The sequence below is a fragment of the Panulirus ornatus genome, chromosome 1 (genome assembly GCF_036320965.1).
Source record: "Panulirus ornatus isolate Po-2019 chromosome 1, ASM3632096v1, whole genome shotgun sequence".
Classification (NCBI taxonomy): Eukaryota; Metazoa; Arthropoda; class Malacostraca; order Decapoda; family Palinuridae; genus Panulirus; species Panulirus ornatus.
The window spans coordinates 26,507,872-26,529,241 of NC_092224.1; the positions used below are offsets into that span (position 1 = coordinate 26,507,872).

At 44.6% G+C, this 21,370-nt stretch overlaps 1 long non-coding RNA gene across 1 annotated transcript in view; it reads right to left on the reverse strand.

The window, feature by feature from the left end:
* Positions 1 to 21,370, reverse strand: part of LOC139749253 (uncharacterized) — a 324,130-nt gene that overhangs the window by 69,823 nt on the left and 232,937 nt on the right. Inside the window, exon 2 of the long non-coding RNA XR_011712939.1 lies at positions 19,405 to 19,483. This is a non-coding gene — a long non-coding RNA (uncharacterized lncRNA). The remainder of the gene's footprint in view (positions 1 to 19,404; positions 19,484 to 21,370) is intronic.

Here is a 21,370-nt window from a genome sequence, read left to right on the forward strand (position 1 = left end):
CTCTTCTATTCGCAACCTCCCAGCCTTCATTTCTCCTGACTTAAATAATTCTCCTGCTTAACCCTCATTACCTGAAATCCCCACTCATGTTTCTTGCTCCTAATCTCTTCCTTTATATATCTAATCGTCGTTCTTTTCTTCCTTCTCTTTTCTTTCCCTAATCTCTCTAACCCATTGTTCTCCTCATCCACTGACTTATATTCGTCTCAATCTTTTTCTGCCCCTATTTTTTCTCTTACTTGTCTGCTTTTTCTTTGTTATATATTTTGCTTACTTTTACAAGCAATAACAAGAGGACCTAATAGTCTCCAGCCAGTCTGCCTTCCCCGGATGGTGAGACTAGGGTAAGAAACACTTGAATAGCAAGAGTTTTATTTCTCACGACACAAAGGCTTCGTCTGTGTGTGGGTCTAGGACACATTACGGAAGCAACATAAACACAGACTTGTGGATGTCAGTTGAACAACTCCGATGGCTAAAAGAGAATTTGGGAAACTAGAAACACCAGCTTTCGCGAGCGAATTCAGTATATGTCTCACGGCACTGCCACTCACTACTGTGTCCACTTCGGCTGGACACACTACCAAACTCATCTTCATCACACCCTCTATAAACCTAAATTCATTAAGCCGCGGAAGTATATCTTCACAACACACTCGATAAATCTAGATTCCCCTCATTCTAGACAAATGCATCTTCGCTACACCTCGGACAAACATATATCTTTACTTCACCCTCCACAGCACTGCCTTTAGCAGTGGAACATGTTTCTTCATCACTACATACACAGTTCATCACACTCACCCTAGAAACCATTGGCCTTGGCGTGACCTTCGTAAGTCATGCCTAAGGCCATCTTCACTAAAGTCTCATCTCCACCACATCTTCAACACCGAAGACCCTTTTCTCACCCGGTCCTTATGGGCCTGGGCAAAGGCCCTGAAACACAGTTAAAATGCATCTGACCTGAACGTTTTGGGTGAGGCTAAACGGTATCTTAACTAAGTCTCATGTGAAAAATGATGTTTGTTGGCATTATGGAAATAAGAAGAAGAATAAAAGAGGTGGGGAGAAAAAGAGGCGTGGATAAAACATAACGTTTTCCTCCTTTGGAAGGAAGCGTAATCACATACTTTCAACATTCTCACCTGCAGACTCTCTCTCTGGTGAGTGAAGTTTAAGAATAAGGACGCAGTGAAACACAAGTCCACAAATACACAAAAACAAGCACGATATTATATTAGCAGAAAAATTACATAATCACACTCACAGAAACACACTCAAATTCTTTTTATGTTAGCTGAGATGGTACGCGCAGCTGAGGCTCGTTCAAGGCCATCCCATGAACGCTACACACACGCTACCCTTTTTTTTAAGTCTCAGTCATCTGTTCTCAGTCATCAAGTATGGAATGCGGCGAACAACATGAGCTACCCCTGTCTATGGCAATATATCTTCGTAGGCACTTGTGGGTCGGTAAGGCCCAGGGAATGGTTCAGCCGCTGAGGGAACTGCTACCAAAATCTGAGCGTAAACAAGGCAGCAGATGTGTGTAAATTCACCATTGTTCAGGAAGGTTTGTAGTGAATATCTTCTTTAACACAAACGAAGCAGTTTCAGACAGGATTGTACTCCCGTATGTTGGTTTAAGCAATGTACACATCAATGTTCCTATACCAGGATATGTGAACAAGATTTGCAAATATATCCTGTTACTGTACAAAGACAGGAAAGACTTCTGGCAACGAAACGCACTACTTCATAGTTTGAAGTTTGAACTCGCTACTGATGTAACATGAAGATGTTTCAGTAATGTTAGATGCCATCATGTTATCTGCATTAGACACCTTCCCCCCCCCCCCTCTCTCTCTCTCTCTCTCTCTCTCTCTCTCTCTCTCTCTCTCTCGTGTTCGTGTGCCTTCTATGCTGTATCCACCACCATGGGATCTTCCCTCTACAGACATGTGTCAGAGTGTAAATGTGTCCTCCACACATTACCCGTGGAAGCTGTGCATCTTTGTGCAGATCCTGCGTGAGAGCTTGACAAAAGATGTTGGAATCGAAATGTAATTTATCTGCGAGTGACTTGAATACATTCCGGAGCAAATTGGTCGTGGGAGATTTATGGAAGTACTGGGGAGGGACCAGGAGGCGGCAGCCCAGGAGGTCTTGCTGCCAGAGACCATAACCACACAACCACCAACCCACACACTCACTGCCTCACTTGTTGCCCAGTGGACATCTCTATCATGGGAAAGAAAGGACGACTTGCCAAGTGTGTGTGTGTGTGTGTGTGTGTGTGTGTGTGTGTGTGTTCTACATCTGTAAATGGTTTTTTACTGATAAAACAACGGTTTATGACGGCAAAAAACACAATACAAACAAAATCCAGCCACCACCATACACGTTTACCCATCATTCCGGACCTTCATCCTCTCACCAACCAGCACCTTTGACTCGCCTTGACGAAGCCACCACACATCGCACAGCGCGTCCAGCATCTCTGGCACACCGTGTACCTTACTCCGGTTGGATGTACCGTCTACAAGAACCTTCACACCCAGGAGAATCTCAGGGGACACAGGAGGAGGATGCCAGGGGATATGAAGGAAGCGAGGGGAGACATCGGTGATGCAACATCTGGTCCTTAAACGCGAGATATTGGGTACGTGACGAGCAGCGAGGCAGGGAGTGTGTGCCTCTGGGCTCAGGGTGGTGGCGAAGCGGACTGGCCCAGGGTGATGGCCCATCTTCTGTGGCCTGACGCCGGAACGCCCGCTGATGGCTCATATGAGATTTAATGGCCTTGTTTACCATAATAGTAAGATGTATGATTCGAAGGTGGTGAGGTGTACGGAAATAAAATCTAATCTATAGCCCATGCCTGGCGTCCATTGGAAAATGTTGGGACTACTATATCTTTAAACATACCCATTTTTATCCTCCTAAATTACACATTTTTTTTTTTTATTACTCCCTGAACTTCTGCCCCTTCACTCACCCTATGATTCACTTCCGCTTCCATAGTTCCATATGCAACCATATCTACTCTCAGGTATCTAAAGCGCTTCACTTCCTCTAATTTTTCTCCATTCAAAATCACATCCCAGCTAACCTCTCCCTCAGCTTTGCTACACCTACTAATTAACCTTGCTTTTATTTACATTTACTCTCAACATCTTTCTATCACACACACACACACACACACACACACACACTTCCAAACTCTGTCAACAGCTTCTGCAGTTTCTCATTCGCATCTGTCACCAGTGCTGTATCATCAGCAAACAACAGGTGACCCATTTCCCAGACCCTTTCATCCTCTGTAGACTGCATACGCTCCCCTCTCTTCAAAACTTACATTTACCTTCCTTACCACCCCATCCATAAACAAATTTAATAACTATGGTGACATCACACACATCTGCAGCAGGCCAGCCTTCACTTGAATACCATTCACTCTCCTTTCCTCCAACTCGTACACATTCTTTACACCCTCGATGAAAACTTCCTGCTTCTAGCAACTTTTCTCCCAAACCGTAGAAAGTTAAGACCTTCCACAAGGCATTTCTATCAGCGTTATACTATGCTTTCTTCCGATCCATAAATGCCATAAACTAATTCATCCAATTCTGTAAGAGTTCTCTCACACAAATCATTCAAAGCAAAAGCCTGATCCACACATCCTCTAACACTTCTGATACCACACTGTTCCTTCCCATTTTGATGCTCTGTACATGACTTCACTCTTTCAATCATTACCCTCTCATAAAACCTATCAGGTACACTCAACAAACTTGTACCTCCATAATATGAACATTTTTCTTATCTCCCTGGCCTTTATACATTGGCACTACATATGCATTCCGCCAATCGTCAGGCACTTCACTTCTTGGCATCCACCCCACATGAGAGGAACCTAAGACAAATGTTACTAGAGTGATACCAAAAAAAGATAAATATCGGAAGATTACATTTGACTGCTTAAATAAGCATATTACTTTTATACCTTACATCTACTCAGGCACAGAAAAGTTCTATTCCATCCCTCAAACAACAGAGAGAATGACCTGACCTAACCAAGCGATCGGTAGCCCAGAAGTGCAGGGTGTGAGGAGGAAGATACACAGTAACCAGCAGCAGGGATATTTGGTGTCGACAAACCATGAAAGACACCCAAAGGACGTGTGTACAGCGCACAGTATCTATAGGGCAGACAAGGTAGGAGTGGATCATAACTCGTAATGCATCCAAAGTTAGAATGTAAAAAAATAAAGCTAAAGCATATTAACAAATACATTGAAGGATTAATAGTTTTAGCTGTTATGGTGTGAGGTGTAAACAGAAGGGACCCAGGAGGAGCATAAGGTGTAAACAGATGGGCGAAGTTGTAAACAGACGGGTCCAGGAAGAATGGGGACGAGGAGGAGGGAGGGAGGGAAGGAGGGAGGGAGGCTGTGCCTGGAGGATGACGGAACACCACCTTCCCTCCTGATTACCCGCCAGGCGGGCTGTTCCGGACCATTGTTCACAACCGATTCAGTTTCACCCGAGGAGAAGAGAGCCAGCGGACGGCTGGGGGGGTCAGAGATGACCAGGACGATGAATGCCACGGACACGACTCCCTTCATCTGGTCCATCCTCTCTCTCTCTCTCTCTCTCTCTCTCTCTCTCTCTCTCTCTCTCTCTCTCTCTCTCTCTCTCTCACTTCTATGCGCTCTTATAGAGAAGTACTCGTAGGTAGATGGGAGGTTCTCACTCCCTTCTTTCATCTCTCATGGTGACTCACCACCTCATTCTCCCCCATCTCTGTTTCCCTCATCCTTCACATATTCTTGGTACTCTTTTTTTTTTTCTCCTCCCCCCTCCCTCCTGGCTTTCCCAAGTTCTCCCGGACTGTGAAGGAATTTAGGCCAACTTCATCAATTTCCCCCGGGAATTCTGGACCCCCGGCCACGGTGGTCACTGTGACCCAACGACTCTGATGAAAAGTTGTATTGTGATTCACTCGATTCGTACGTATGGGCTCGGGAAGTTTATGATATGTTCCGTTTGCAAGTTTTATTTCATCTTACGTAAGTGTAGCTGTCCTCTTTCTTTTTTTTCTATATATTTTTTTTTTTTAAACATTTCGTTCGATACTGACTGCATTTCGCTTTTGAGATGATCTTGACGCGACACAAATGGTTACTAGCGATTTTTTTGACGTAAAGCGATTTACGTAATACCGAATCACACTGGGAGCAGCGAGCCACAAGAATACCTTTGCGTGAATGATCTCGGCGTAGACGTAGCTTGCATATAGCATGATATACAAGCCCCTTTGTTATATCACTGGTATACCAGAGGTACATACTCAACAAACCATTCAACATACCTTCATAAACTTACATCGTATATATACAGGTGAACGGTCTACGACTGTCTCAATTTCTCTAGTCTAACCATCCTCTTCTTTATCCTCACCTAATCCCCATCCAACTCTTCCCACACTGAACCTGCGAGTCTGCAAACCTCTCCCCACCATCACAAACAGTCTCGAAGGGACCCAACGATAAGTTGCCGTTTGAATTCCCTACTCCTATTTGTGCCGATGTCCAACACTTGGCAATGACACAGGGCGTTGTGCACTCCCCAGCAGAACAGCCTCCTGGTCCAGTCTGCTTAGCACACAAAGACTCGCAGTCACCACAGCGGGCCCCCCTTGGTGTCCAGAGCCATATGTCACAACACAACGTTATCATAGGACGTAGAACAACGCTTTCAACGCTCGCTCGAGCAAGAGTATGGACTTATGGCTGGAGCAGATGCGTAGGTGGATAGGAAGTTGCTCCCCTCCTTTAATGACTGACACAGGTCATGCTAGAGACACTCGCTATGTGGCCCGATTATGGCAACATGCATTAGATAACGTTGCATAATAGATCGTGTACTAACTCAACAAGCGTGGCTCCTCTTTGATACTCGCCTGGGTCAGTGCACCGTCTACTGGCTACTACTGACTGGTTCAGAGCATATAGCTCCTGCCAGGCCGTAAGCAACGCTCGCTGGTAAGTGCAGCTGTTTTTTTAGTGTTCTCGGCACTAGATTAAGGCAGCTGCATCCAGCTTTTAGACTCTCCAATGTGTGAGAGTGGGGTGTTTTACATAGTGGGAAGTGAGGGAAGCAGCAGAGAGAACTTGGAGGGAAAGAACCAAGAAATGGGGGATAAAACTTGGTTTCAGAATACACAGAAGAAATAAAACACCTTACGTCACATGTCGAATCTTTTTTTTCTTTTTTTTTTTCTTAAATCGATCACTGCGTTGGCTCCAGTTAGCCTCATAACAGTTTTATATCTTTTTTTATATCAAAGGAACCAATTCTTTGTGAGGTGAAGGAGGTTCCAAGAACCTTCGGTGACACTTCCTTGGGTCAGTCGGGGTACGCCGAGGTGTCGGGGCTGGCGGGGTCTCGCCCTTCATTCGCAACACGACGATGTTGGTTTTGTTAAGGCTTTTGAGCGAGAATCGGATCGAGCCCCGGCGCGGTCATGCAACTCTGACGATGCGTGTTATGTACAGGATAATAGTTTGTTCTACACAAAAACACAGGAACAAGAATATCTATTTGTCGACATAACGGTTAGAAAGAGTTAGCTGGGTGGCGTTCAAGGTGAATGAGATGTATGTGCCCCTTCCCAATACCTCTCTGACCTTACAAGATGATGTACCCCTTCCCATTACCCTTCCAGGATGAGGAACCCTTCCCATTACCCTTCCAGGATGATGTACCCCTTCCCATTACCCTTCCAGGATAATGTACCCCTTCCCATTACCCTTCCAGGATGAGGAACCCTTCCCATTACCCTTCCAGGATGATGTACCCCTTCCCATTACCCTTCCAGGATAATGTACCCCTTCCCACTACCCTTCCAGGATGATGTACCCCTTCCAGGTGATAATGAACCTTAGCCACACTCACTGGCCTCAGACATTTTTTCTTCATCACTTGCACCCTCCTCCGCACATCCTCATCTATGGCCCATGTTTTGCATCCATACAACATCGTTAGGACTAAGTTACAGAAAAAAAAAACATTTTTGTCTTGCCAGATAACAGCTCCTCTTTCTACACATTTTCCAATCCTCCCAGAACCTTCGCCTGCACCCTCTCTTGTTTCACTTCCACTTCCATGGTCACATATGCAGATATGTCCACTCTCTCGTAAATAAAACACTTCACTTCCTCCAAACTTTTTGGTATCACTATAGACAACGGTTTAAACTGGAAGAGTCATGTCAGCACTATCCTCAAATCTTCCTCGTACCGTCTGTACCTTCTCCCCCGCCTGAGATCACTAGGCGTTGTACTCAATGAGTTCATCTTCATCCTACATAAACCCATTTACGTCTCCCCAGCCTGGGCCTCACTGATAACTACACTAATAGAAAAAGTGCAGAATAGGGCAAGCAGAATCATCCCGAGGCCCTCTCACACCACCTACCAAGGGGCCCCCCTCATCTCGCTGAAACCTGACCATCCTCTCCGACCAACACCGGCAGCTCACACACGACGGCATATTGGCAATAAAGTGCTGACACAACCCCCGTTACGGAGAAATTCACTCCCCATCTTCCACCACGACGCCCCTCCACCACGCACCGCCGTTCGTCACCACAATCGACGTATTCCAATCAGAGTTCGTACAGACAAATATAAGAACAGTCCTATACTTACCATTGTGAACATCGTAAACAAGCCATGAACAAGTGCATAGCGATGCAAGTGAACAGCTCAGTTTTCTATTAGTTAAGCTGTGTGGTATGTTAATCATTGTAACTATCTATCATTTACTGTTCAACTTTGTACATATTGTATAAACCGTACTATTTACTCTGTAAACATCCCTGTCTATCGGCCACCCTCTTTATCATGTCGTGCTTCAACCATGTACTTATCCTAAGTATCGAAATATTCAGCCCACCTTGATCTTAAGCTCTTTCATGATCAGTTAACAACTATTATGACCACTTGGTTAACGCAATATCTATATTACTTCAGCTGTGTATTTTCAGCCGAAGGGCTGCCTAAACGTAATAAAACGTTATTCATAATTCTTTTTATTCATTCGAATTTCTATCCATTCAGACTCATACCCCATCTAACCTGCCCCTATACCCTGCTAAACTTTCAACCTTTTCTTATTCACAATTGACTCTCAACTTCCCGCTTTCACTCACTCTTCTAAACTCAATCACTAACTTCTGCAGTTTCTCACTCGAATCTTCCATAATTGTTGCGTCATATGGGAACAACAACTGAGTCACTTCACGGGCCTCCTCATTCCCTATAGTCAACTCACTCGCCCCTCTCTCTCAGAGTTTTACATCTACCTTCCATATGATCCTTTAGTACTTTCATACCTGATCCTCCTTAGTCCCGAATGCTTTACGACTACATCTATAAGCAATCAAAACCTTGTATATCTCTCATACAGTCCTAGGAACTTATATCTCACTGTCTTATCACCTTGACACTTCATACCTAGCCAACAATCCCCAGCTAACAACATCTCTATAAATACCCAAATGAATTAAACCTCGACAATCTCCTGTATGCCATACCTGACCTCATATTTCTTCCCTGGCGTGTACTGTAGTATCACTACCCCCCAAAAAAAAATCCCTCATTCCCTCGCAGCCTCAGGAGGCCAGTATATCACCCATCGGAAATCCTAGATACACCAGACGTATCTCCTTCACAGCGGCCCAACATCTCACACACACACACACACACCTGACTGACGCCGCCAGGATCCCCGGCATCGTCATACCTGACTATCATATCTTCCCCAACTCCCAATGGACTCTTCCATACTCTTTAAACTTCATACATCTGCCTTCTTCTAAACGCCTGATGTAATTTGTTTTAAACTTCCTAACGTAAGTTATGAATGTGGCGAGGCAACAACAACCTCCACCCACCCCCTCATCCGCTTACGGGCAATTCTCCCCGTTTTCTCTGGAATCAAATCATCCTCCCTCCGTTTTTCATTGTAATTTAAGAGGAAGACAAGACTTCGGATCGCGCACGGAGCACTGGACGGAGTTGACTTACGTGGCATTCGACGCTATGAAAGAAGATCAGGAGGTCCAGAGTGCCTCTTGTGAACCTCTGGAGGTTCCTGATGAACGGGATGTGCGCTTGGGGAGGGAAGGGGGCAAGGTCGGTCAGGGGTTGAGACGAGGGGTCAGGGGTGATGGTAAGGGTTAGGGGGTTCAGGATTGATGATGAGGGTTAAATCTAGGAGTGATGATGAGTGTGCTAAGACCAGAGGTAAGGCTTAGGGGGTGATCAGGTTCAGGGGCGTGATGATGTGAGGGTCAAGGCCAAGGATGAGGTTCTGGGGTGATGGTAAGGGTCTATGGCAAGAGATAAGGCTCAGAGATGCAAGCGAGGGTGAGAAGTGAAGGTGAGGAAGGGTGAGGAGGGTTCAGAGTGAGCGAAGGTGAAGGCCAAAGTCAAGGTACGAGGGAAAGAAAGGACTGATAACATGAGACCTGATGATGAGGTTATCTGCTGGAGGACAGTGATAATATCTAGATCTACTCAGCTTAGTTACAGATATGATAGTAAAGATAGAAGGTGAGGGGTAAAGATCAGGGATAAAGATGAGGTGTCAGAGGTGGAGGTAAAAGTCAGGGGTGAAGGCAGAATCATGAGGGTCAGGGAAGTCATCACCATAGTCGTCAGTATTCAACCCACCACCAGCAGGACCCAGGCCTCCGTTTTCTCCAGTCCTTTCGGTTCCCCGCTGGATCCGAACTAACGCTTCTTCTTTAATCTTCTTCAACTCATATACCTTCAGTCTCCCTTTTGGACGCTGCCATTCCATTCCTACTCCAGATCCTCCGGTAGTCCATTTTCTTGTAGAATATGACAGATCCAATTCTTCTTCCTCGCCATGAACAGCTTCGCCTTCATCATTACTCTTTTTTTATGTTTCCTGAATTTATTCTCTCCTTTTCTTGTTTCACGGCTCACCTCCTCCATTTCGCTCTTCTTTTATATTTCAAAGGTTTCTAACCGATCGATTTTTCTTTCCTCAGAGTTCCCATCTTGGATTTACGTTCCCTTCCTTTGCTTAGTATCTTTCTTGACTTCTTATGCGTTTTCTTCGTCATCCCCCGTTCTTGATCTAATCTCATCTTCAAATCTTCCACTCTCAGGAGATCAAGACTACCAAGTTCCTGAAACTGTTCACATTTTTTTTCTCTCACCATCAATATTGAGCACTACCTTCCCTGAAATTCTCCTGCGTATCTCCTACGTTTAGTTTACTACTAAATTCGTTTTTCTGTTTTTGTTGAGCTTATCCATCCACATCTGTAGACCTGCTTCAATCCTGGCCTTACATTTCGGGATTTCCTACAAACCTGACTTCCCCCAGGAGCTCTACTTACCTTGACAATCTCTCTAATTTCCTTCGCCTTAACCATCATCATCTTTCCTTAAGACTGAGTGAAGAGCCCTGCCGATCCCCCTTGGTAGATTCGAAAGATCTCCTGGCACTCCGGTCATTACCTCCTGGTCGGTGCATATTGTAATGACACGTCCTTCTACCTCTACGGTCATCGCCATTCATCTTGAGATCCTCCGTCAACCTCACCAGGTTCATCATGTTTGAGACACTCTCACAGCCGACGAAACATACAAAACATTTCTCATTTGCCAAACTCCAGACTCCTCTGGCAGCATCCTCATCACTCCCATGGCTCCTCTCGTCCCGCATCCTTTCCTGAATCCGAATTGATTGATTCTTTCCAATGGAATGGTTGGCTATTGCTTCCGTCCTCCTTGTCATTACTCTCGGAAGGATCCTTGACCCGTGTGCCATCAAGCTGATTTTCCGATTAGGCTTCGCCTGTAAAGGAATCAATTTTTTGTGAAGTTCCCTGGCCATTCCCAGGATTCTTACTGTTCATGTATACCCTGGCCATTGTTTGGTTGCTTCTTCTCTTGCCTTCTTCAAAGACTCCGTTCGCATACAGTCAACACCTTTAGTCTCTTTTCTTCATGTTCTTTGTTGTTGCTATGATTTCACTTGTCCAGCTGGACTACGTTTTCCGTCTTTAATTTAGGATTTATTATGATTCATTTTTCATATTTGTCGCAAAGTTGTTCAGTGTCTTCCTCCGTCTTCTCCATATGACCTTCACCAGTCAACTACTCACCTATTCCCTTCCCTTTTAAGCTCCTTTCAAAGTTGTCTGTAATTTAATTTTTTTTCATTTTTCAGTCTTTTTCGTTCATTCATATTCCACATCATTTCGTTTAATACCCACGGTGTCTTTCTTCTTCTTCTTCTTCTTCTTCTTCTTCTTCTTCTTCTTCATATATCTGACGTTCCTCTCCGTAGTCTTCATTACCCATAAACTCCATTCCATTCTTAAGCTCCTCACGAATGTCTTCCGTTTTCATCCTTCGGTCACTCGAGGTCCTACTTTTCACATCACTTGCCTCTCGTGATTTCCTTAGCCTCAAGTTTTTTCTTCACTGTAATTACGTCAGAGTCAGAGACTCTGCTCCATCTGAGGGCAGTGTGTCACTTGTGGTGAAGTCGCGTCTGGCGCGGCGGTAGGAGACAAGAGCGCCAGGGTCGCCCTTGGAGCAGGGATCTGCTTCGATTGAGTCTCGTCAGGTGCAACAGCAGGAGACAGGGAACTGGTTCCACCAAGGATGTGGTCGTGCTTGGGGTTCCGGTCGTTTCCAGTGCAGGAGAAAATGACATGAAGCTGGGGTGCCGCAAGGAGATGTAGCTGCCTTGGATGAGATTATGTCAGCTGTCGTGGTTACTGACCAGAAGTTAGTCAGCAACGCTGGCAGGTATCTAGCATGCCAATGAGGATCTTGGCCTGAGGTTTGATTTTCGATGAGTCAAGTTGTTATTCTTTCATGTAAACAGCCGTTGTTACGCAGAGGCTTGTGTCTTGCTGGTGTTAGGGTGTTTTGGAGTTCTCAGCCAAGTGCTCTTGAGTCGTGGTGATAATGCGATAGTTCTCATACCTGTTTTGGAGTAATTTCTTGTCATGAATAGTCAGGCGTCGACGTGGCATTTTATGATTTACACCAACCAACTTGATGCCTGAGGAAAAGAGATCATGAACTATGTTGGTCCACTGTATAATCCTTGCGTCTCCTTACATAAACTTGTGGTTATCACGAGAATTAACGTTAACCTTCGCTGCTTTTGTAGTGAATGAGGCTGTCATTCCCTTAGGTGTCTTCCTGACAGCACATGCGTCCATTGCTTAAGTGAACTCTTTCTTGTTTCTGTATCATACCCACAGTTACAGGTGCTGACTGAGAGGTTATATTGTTCAGATAAAAAGAATTTCATTGTTCATAGTAGTGTTAGAAGATAAAAAGAATTTCACTGTTCACAGTAGTGTCAGACGATAAAAAGAACTTCACTGTTGACAGTAGTGTTAGAGATGCTGTTAACCAGCATCAGCTTAGCGTCTGATGTATCCTGATGGAAAAGATCTTTCAGGTGATCGTTTCTTCATCGGGATCCGAGCTAACTGCGTTGAAGGCACAGATGATCAACATACATGAACCTCGTTCGCTAATCAGCCTTGCAATACACAGGTCGCACATCCACAATACCCTGACCACACAGGTATCTAAGCGGAGTAATCTTCGCTGTTGGCGCTTAGCTTGTTTATGGAATTCAAGACAGACGCCTCCCTTTGAGGCATCCAGAGCTGTGTCTCGCTGTGAGGTTCGAATCGCTGACGTAGCGGAAGTAAATGGTGGGTCTTGGGTTGGAGCCCTGGTAGCACTCTTGTTGTCCATATTTCATCTATAGAAACAGGTGAAGATCGGGGGTGAAAGGAGAACTCCAGAGCTGCAGACATCACTTGATGAAACAAGCAACTATCGGGGTTACGGAGGGAAGCATCGTGACAATAGGTCACAGGATGTTACCAGGGTTTCTGGTCGTTCATAAAGACTGGTGGTGATGGTAAACATAGTCATAAATGACTTCAATAATTTTCTCCATCATGACTTTAGTAAAAGGGGCTGTCAATGCTCAGTTGAGACCAAAGAGTCCAGCTGTACCTGTACTGTGAAATCTACCAATAAACTTTTGAAAATCAAAGACAATAGATCACGGCGTTAGCTTTAGATATGGGCTTAATGACCTGTTATGCAGAGATTCTGTTGGATCGCATTTTCTTTAATGCTTTTTATGTAAGTGAGGAGTTCGTACATGTTAGAGATCAAGCATAAAATCAAGGTGGGAGATGTATAGGAATGTTTAAAGAGTAAATACTACGGTTTATACATCATGGACTTGTACGTACATTAAGTGTGTGTGTGTGTGTGTGTGTGTGTGTGTGTGTGTGTGTTTATCAGAACCCATTTATATACTCATATTTGCTCACTACATTGGCCTCAAAATCATATACATCCCTGTGGCACATCCCCCTCTGTTATCCTGGAAACGTTGCTCAACATTTTCTATCAACTGTTTACCATCCTTGAAAAACCCAGTCTTTGGCACTTCCTAATCCCTTGCACTTGAGACGTTGGTAAACGTTTCCCGTCACATGACTAAGTGTCCTGGGAGGAAAAGGGAATAAAATCATCTTCTGTAATGACGATAATATTTCTCAGACGTTGGTTGTTGACTTATAGTAGACGGAGTGGAAACTGCTTTATCGTATTATTAGTCTTTAATGAGAGTGATGAGAGGTGGAAAACTTGTCAGAGGAGGCCCCTGTGAACTCCAAATTACATTTTCAACTAATATCTTATCCTCCTTTATAAAGGGCCACTGTAAAACTGAGTTATCAAAACACCTTAAAAGATCTCTCTCAGAAAAAAATGGCCAGCTCGATATTACTCCTATAATCTATGATCGATGCCTTTCATTGCGTCATGCTTAAACGTAAAACACAGGAGAAATGATGAAAACTCATCTCCTCAAACATTCCTGCCTCATAAGCTAAGAACTGCCTTTGGCGTGTAGCTTGACTTTGAGAGATCCAGGCAGAATGAGTGCATGTTTGAGTAAGACATGATGAACCACAATATGGTCTGGTTGGCAACCGTCAGCGTGACATAGGAAGCCTCAGGACAAAATCCTTTTACAATCCTAGTCGACCTTGGTGCTTCTGATAGGATCTCACACTCCAGTGTAGCAGAAAGAGCTCAGACATGGCCCGGGGTTTCCAGGTCGATCTAGACCAACACTAACGCGAAGGGTCTCCAGTACGACTTGAGAATTATCCAACGGGACATATTAAGCTACACCACAGCTCGGTAGCCAGCACCACAGCTTGGTAGCCAGCCTCCAGACTAGAGCTGAGGGCTTGTAACATGATGTACGAGTCCCTGATACGACATGTAATACTATCGTCATTCAGGAGACTCCGTCATGTTATCAGAGTCTTTGATAAGACCTCCCAACTTCCAGAGCCGAGAGAAGACCTTTGATTTGTCTCGGGTCTTCCAGCGGAACCAACGCAGCCTGAGAAGCCACCACAAGGTCTTCCCGAAAGCATTTAACAAGATCTGAGATCCTCTAACTTGCCTCAAATGCTTCGAAGGCGAGAAAGTAACTTTCAACTTGTTCCTGGAGCTTCCAACATGACCCGGCCCTAACTTATTCAGATGGTCTTCCATAATATTCTGGAGCCCCTAACTATTAGTTGGGATTTCTCTTTAGTCCCGCGAATCTACGCATTCCAAAATTTTCATCTCTGAATCATGTCTCCGAACTCAACCCAAGAGTTTCCAACAAATCGCGCAGTCTTGCTACCTAGGACGAGAAACTTCCTCATGTTATAGCTTAAGAATCTCCTGTTAGCAGAATCTGCATTACATTTTCGTAGCATTTAGCACATTCTGAATGCTTTAAAGAAGTCATATAAATCCCCACATTATAAAAGTCTTGAAAACATTTTGTGAAAACCTCAAAGACACTTTGGACACTTGGTACGAACACTATTAGATAAACTAACAAAAAATCTAGAAGTTTCAAGAGCGTCCTGGGAGAATCTAATTCGCCATGAAAACCTTCATTACTCCCTCGGAGTCTTCATCTTAATCTGAAAACACTAACGCCACGAGAGCCTCAGTCTGTCGCAGGATCATTTATCATCCTCCTTAGGTCATCTAGCTCCTATGATGATGGAAACGTCCCTGAGACTTCCGTCTCGTCTTGGAAGTAGTCAGCATATTCAGCACGTGTCAGTATCCTTCTACCTATTCTAAAGGCTTAAACTACAATCTGACAGCATCCTAGCATATTCTGCCGACCTGCAACAGACACTCGGATCACTCAAGCAAATTTTGGAAACCTCTAGCATGTATTAAGGCTTTCCATACCTTTAAGGGTTGTCACCACTGAAGTCTGTGATACATACATCTGTCTTCATGAACTCTCGGTAGTATTTAGCACATCCTAAGAGACTCTAACCCTCCTGAACGCTCCAATATGCACAAGCTTCGAATGATATCCAGGTCCTGGAAGATGTAAACACGATCCTAAAATTCCTTAATGTTCTGAGGTTCTCCAGGACGTGCTAAGATCCTCAGATATGTATGAGGGAATCTGTCACGTCTGAAGAGGATCTAAGATACTTTGGACACCTTAAGTACCTCTAAAGAGCTCTTACTATGAACTGGAGCCCTTTAACTTTGTCCAGAAGCTCCAACATGTTCTGAGCGACTTAACAGATACAGCACCCTAGTACTACATCTTCAGAGCTTTCAGCATGTCCTGCAATCAAACAACGAAGCCTTGGTAGGTTTCACCAAGTCCTGATGCCTTAGAAGACGTGGTAGATGCAGACACCACGGCCTAACGTCCTTCAACATGCGATGAGAGCTGAAAGAGCCGTTCAACACTACCCAAAGCACCATAAGAACTTCTAAGTACTTCAAGGCAGACTGCAGTATCTTCTGGGGGCCTACAAATATATTCAGCAGCCTTGTACACGTCACTGAAGCCTCCCAAGGAAGATCTAGCAGCCCTAACTCTCTTTGGGAGCCTCCTAAGGATAGTTCAAAAGCCTCCAGCGTGTCCTCTGACTCGGAAAACCTCAGACAGCTCTAAACTCATCCTTCAAACTTACATCTCAACCTGAGAAGTTCGAACGCCTTCTGGGAGTCTCCAGCGCGCGTCCCGGGAGCATCGTTACGTCCCTGGAAACTGAAATCAGGTCCTGGAAGGGAGGGGAGCCAGCATGTCTCCCATGGCGGCAAGTAATAAGGCCATGGATGAGGCTCTTCCGTCCTTTATGCACCTGAAAGATCACCGCCAAAATCATCCATATCCTCAGGTGATCACCAGTTTTGGGATTAATCAATAACCACCAGCGTAATGCCCACCGCTCATGCAATATATTTTCCGTAAGTCGGCGATATTCAAAGATTTTTTTTTCTTTCATAATGTAATTCACGTGGAATCTTCTCTCTCACTCTTTTACGGTTTTAGACGTAATAACATCCCTTGCTTTCCGGGTGATATATATATATATATATATATATATATAAGCGCTCCCAGGGGGAAAGAAATTAAGAGACGACGATAATCGCTGCATTTCCTTCACGAGCGAAGTCTTTGCGCGAATGAACAGATAAATGAAGACTTCTGTGGCACAAAAAACCTGCCGTGTGTGTGTTCTTCACACCGCGTGAAACTGCAGACGAAATGGCGATGGTAAATCCTTAATGGCCGCGCGCCCTTGGGGTCTCAAGAAAACAGAGACAATAACGAGAAATGGGATGATTACAGCGGCCTGGGTAACGGGGACAGCGGGGGGAGCTGCCAGTCCCTCGAAATGAAAAGTGAAGATAAGATACGGGGAAGGAAGAAAGGAGGCTTCAGCAGGTAACTGGAACGTTAGGCGATGAAGGAAGGGGAGAGGTAGGAGACGGAGTGCAGTCTGGGGATGGGAGATGGGACGAGGTACTGGGATAGAGGGCTTGAACTGGAGATGGGATGATGGTCGTGAGCTTGAGGGATAGGGTTAGGACGGGGAACTGGGAGGGAATGGTCGTCAGCTTGGTTAGGAATGTGGGATCGAGAAAGTGGTATGGGAATGTGGAATGGGAGCTGGGGTGAGTCGTGAGCAGAGGTAGGCTGGATAGGATGGGAAATTGAGGGGGTGTGTGAGGGGTGAGGATGAGGGAACTGGAATGGGATCGCGGGACGGGTGACTGAGACACGGAATCAAGTCGTTAAACTGGGACGGGAAGCTTGGATGGGATAGGAGGACGGAATGATGAAACGGGATATCTGGAATGGTTGACGAGATGGGAAGGTGAGGGCTGGAAGTTTTCGAGAGGGTGAAGAGATTTGTGGTCTGGGTGGAGAGGTTGTAGCTTAGGTGGCTCTGCTATGGTTATGGTACCTGGAGGGGTTGTGGTTAAGGTTGGAGAGGTTGTAGATAGAGTGACGAGATTATGGTGATCAGGGTGGAGGGCTGTATATGGGAAAACTGGGAGTAACGTGCTGGAATGGAAGAGTGAAAAAGTGGCCATCGACGGGAAGGGTATGACAAGAAGATGGAACAGCGAGCTTCGGAAGGGAGGGTGGAACGAACGAAAACAAAACACTCGAGGCGCAGAAAAGGTGTGGGACGACAAGAGATGAGCCACAAGTATAAGTGACAAACACCCTCGCTGGGTCGTTGGGTCTGAGGGTGAGGGACGTCTTCCAGCCAGGAGAGGTCCTCTCATTTCCAGCAGCTTCTGGGTAGTGATAACAAGGGTCTTAGTGGCTCACTGCGGTACTCATGTTTCCTTGACACACGAGTCGTTTTACATGACACATACAAGCATAGTAGTGAAGGATGACATTTCGGGGTTTGGAATGCGATTTCATATGTGGCGGGGTGGCGACGGAAATGGATGAAGGCAGCGCGTATGAATATGTACATGTGTATATATATATATATATATATATATGTATATGCCTGTGTATGTATATGTATGTATACGTTGAAATGTATATGTATGTATATATGCGTGTGTGGGTGTTTATGTATATCCATGTGTATGTGGGTGGGTTGGGCCATTTCCTTGCGATACCTATATATATATATATATATATATATATATATATATATATATATATAGGTTATGGCAACTGTCTCAGTGGGAGGAGCGCATCCGTTTTGATAAACAGCTTTGGTCAGTTGTAATCTGCAAATTATCTGGGTCAGCACGGTTTGTCTCCCGGTGTTCTATATACAGAACAGATGTAAACACAGTCGCTGGGGTTAATGCACATTAAATGTATACTATTAACTGGCGGTGGAAATTAGGCGAAATGTGTATCATATGTATAACGGTAAGTGAGGGAGTGTGAGTCATACATATGTATAACCGTAAGTGAGGGAGTGCGAGTCATACATAAAGTATTTACTGGGGAGTGAATATTCTGGGGAGGGGGAGGAGGAGGAGGAGGAGGAGGAGGAGGAGGAGGAGGATGAGGTGCGTGACTGAATGTTACACCAGTGTTGATGGTAGTGTCTGCGTTACGCTGTGGCCTTCCCTCTAGCATCGGGGCTTCGAACCCCGTCATGCTAGTACGCTTGGCTGACAGTGTCGTGATGGTAAGTCTAAAAAGTAGGGGGGCTAGTAATGACTAGCCAATGAAGGAAACTAGTGATGCCTAACTATTCAATATACGCTTTTCATGAAATACGATCATAAGGTACATCATCAAATATACCTAATGTGTCGTCATTGTGTCTGAATATATACACGAGAGAGATTCCTTCTACTAAACACCACCACCTTCCCTACTGTTGTGATCCGGGTTGCAGATGGTAAGAAGAGTGTTATGAATGACTGGACAGGATCAAGTACCATACGGACACCAACGTTTGTCTCAATGACATTAGATCTCACTTCAGAATATAAACGACTACCAAGGGGAGGGGATTGTATGAACTAAATCACCAATCTCTTTGTTGATGAAGACTTGCCCTTACGTGTCATCTCTCTCCAGTGTCCTGCCGCTACACTGTGATGTTTGGTTACTTATTACAAAGATTGTATCTGGAATACAACACTGTAGCCAGCAGGCAGGAAGGCAGAAAAGAAAGACTTTGAACATCATAATGACAGGAACAGAGTATTCAGTAACAGAAAACAAATGTAAGAGCAAAAATACGTAAAAAAAATATATATATAAAGATCTTACCTTCTTGGTCTTGAACTACAGTTAATATCTGTACAATCTTATATACCAGACACCCTCAAAGAAAACGAATTACTTACTGTTGATATTACAACCGGGCTACTTCTTCATACGGTCTCTAATACATAGCAAAATTCAGCAGCTTATAAGTCGTGAGAGATTCTGATATACTTGCTATACATACAGAGAGGAACGTACCTTCTGGTGTTAAGGATATTCTTGAAATCTGTGGGTTGCATAGACGGGGCGGGTTTGCAACTTCATAGCACCATGACACCTGTGGAATATACAAGAATATACAGTGATTTTTGCTCTCTCTCTCTCTCTCTCTCTCTCTCTCTCTCTCTCTCTCTCTCTCTGTATCTCTATCTATCTATCTATATATATATATATATATATATATATATATATATATATATATATATATATATACATGCCAAGAATTGTCTAATAATAAAGGGTAATTTTCATAGTTTATGTGTAACGTGACAGGAGTGGTAGGCGGAGACGGTGAGGCAGTTGTGTGAAGGAGAAACTATTATTCAGTATTTAAAGGGAGGAGGCGAAGGTGGGCGCACTGCAGGCCAGGAGGGTAGAGGTAGGTACCAGAAGGTCGGGGAAGAGGCGTGCAACAGGTGCTGTAGGGTCTGTGGTCTGGTGGGTAGGTACTGAAGGGTCTGTGGTCTGGTAGGCAGGTACTGAAGGGTCTGTGGTCTCGTAGGCAGGTACTGAAGGGTCTGTGGTCTGGTGGGTAGGTACTGAAGGGTCTGTGGTCTGGTAAGACACGTACTGAAGGGTCTGTGGTCTGGTAGGCAGGTACTGAAGGGTCTGTGGTCTGGTAAGACACGTACTGAAGGGTCTGTGGTCTGGTGGGCAGGTACTGAAGGGTCTGTGGTCTCGTAGGCAGGTGCTGAAGGGTCTATGGTAGTATAACGGTCATGCAGGAAATTCAGCGTAGTGGAAGATGCGAGAGTTGGCTTCGAAACATAATGGTCATGAATGAAAGTCTTCATTGTGACTGACGTATAACGAGTTTTACACTCCCTGCTAGGTTTCTGCAACCTTCAGACACAACGAAAATGTTTACTCGTGTGGGTATATCCGATGCAGCGGTGAATATCCTTAGACACGCTTGGCACTCTTCCCACACACACACAGACACACAGACACACACACACACACACACACACACACACACACATACTCCCCCCCTGAACCTTCCCTGTTGTACCCATGTTTTGCAAAAGGCAATTTCCTTCCTTCACACTCCTTACTGAGCGAAGCGTTTCAGTTGTGAGTCACAAGAGAAGGATTTGCAATTTAATATTCAACAGAAACTTGAAATATGAATCCTATGAAGATAGCAGTACTTAGAGAAAATGTTCGTCCTATATATATATATACATATATATATATATATATATATATATATATATATATATATATATATATATATATATATATATAAGCCGACTGGTGTGGGTTGTGAGAGATGGGTTATTATTAGTGCTTATGCACCTGGCCGTGAGGAGAAAGACTCTGAGAGACAAGTGTTTTGGGAGAAGATGAGCGAGTGTGCAAACATCTTTATGCACGAGACCGGGTATTAGTGATGGGTGATTCAAATGCGAAGGCGAATAATGTGACAGTTGAGGGTATAACTAAAATATTCAGTATGGTAAAGGGAAATGGTGAACATCCTTTGGAATTGTGTGCTGGAAATGGCGGTAATAAATACTGGTTCATAAAGAGGCACATACATAGGTATACGTACATGACCAGGAAATTTGGTAAGCGGATGTTAGTAGATCACATGCTAATTGATAGATGTGTAAAAGAGAGACGTGAATATGCTGAAAGGGGCAGCTGGTGGGATGTCTGATTGATGCCTGGTGGAGGCGAGGGTGAAGACTAGTACAGGTTTTCAGAACAGATGATGGATGTGAAGATATTGGTGAAAGTAAATGAGTTTGGGAAAAGAGATGTGTGTGACGAAATTGAGTGTAGATTGGCAAGAGGTTAAGAGTAAAGAAGCTAGGGGAGTGGGTGAGGAATGGGATATATCTAGGGAAGCAGTGCTGGCATATGCTGGGGATGCGCGTGGCATGCGGAAGGTGGGAGTTAGGCAGGTGAGAAAGTACAGTGAATGGTGGGATAACGAAGT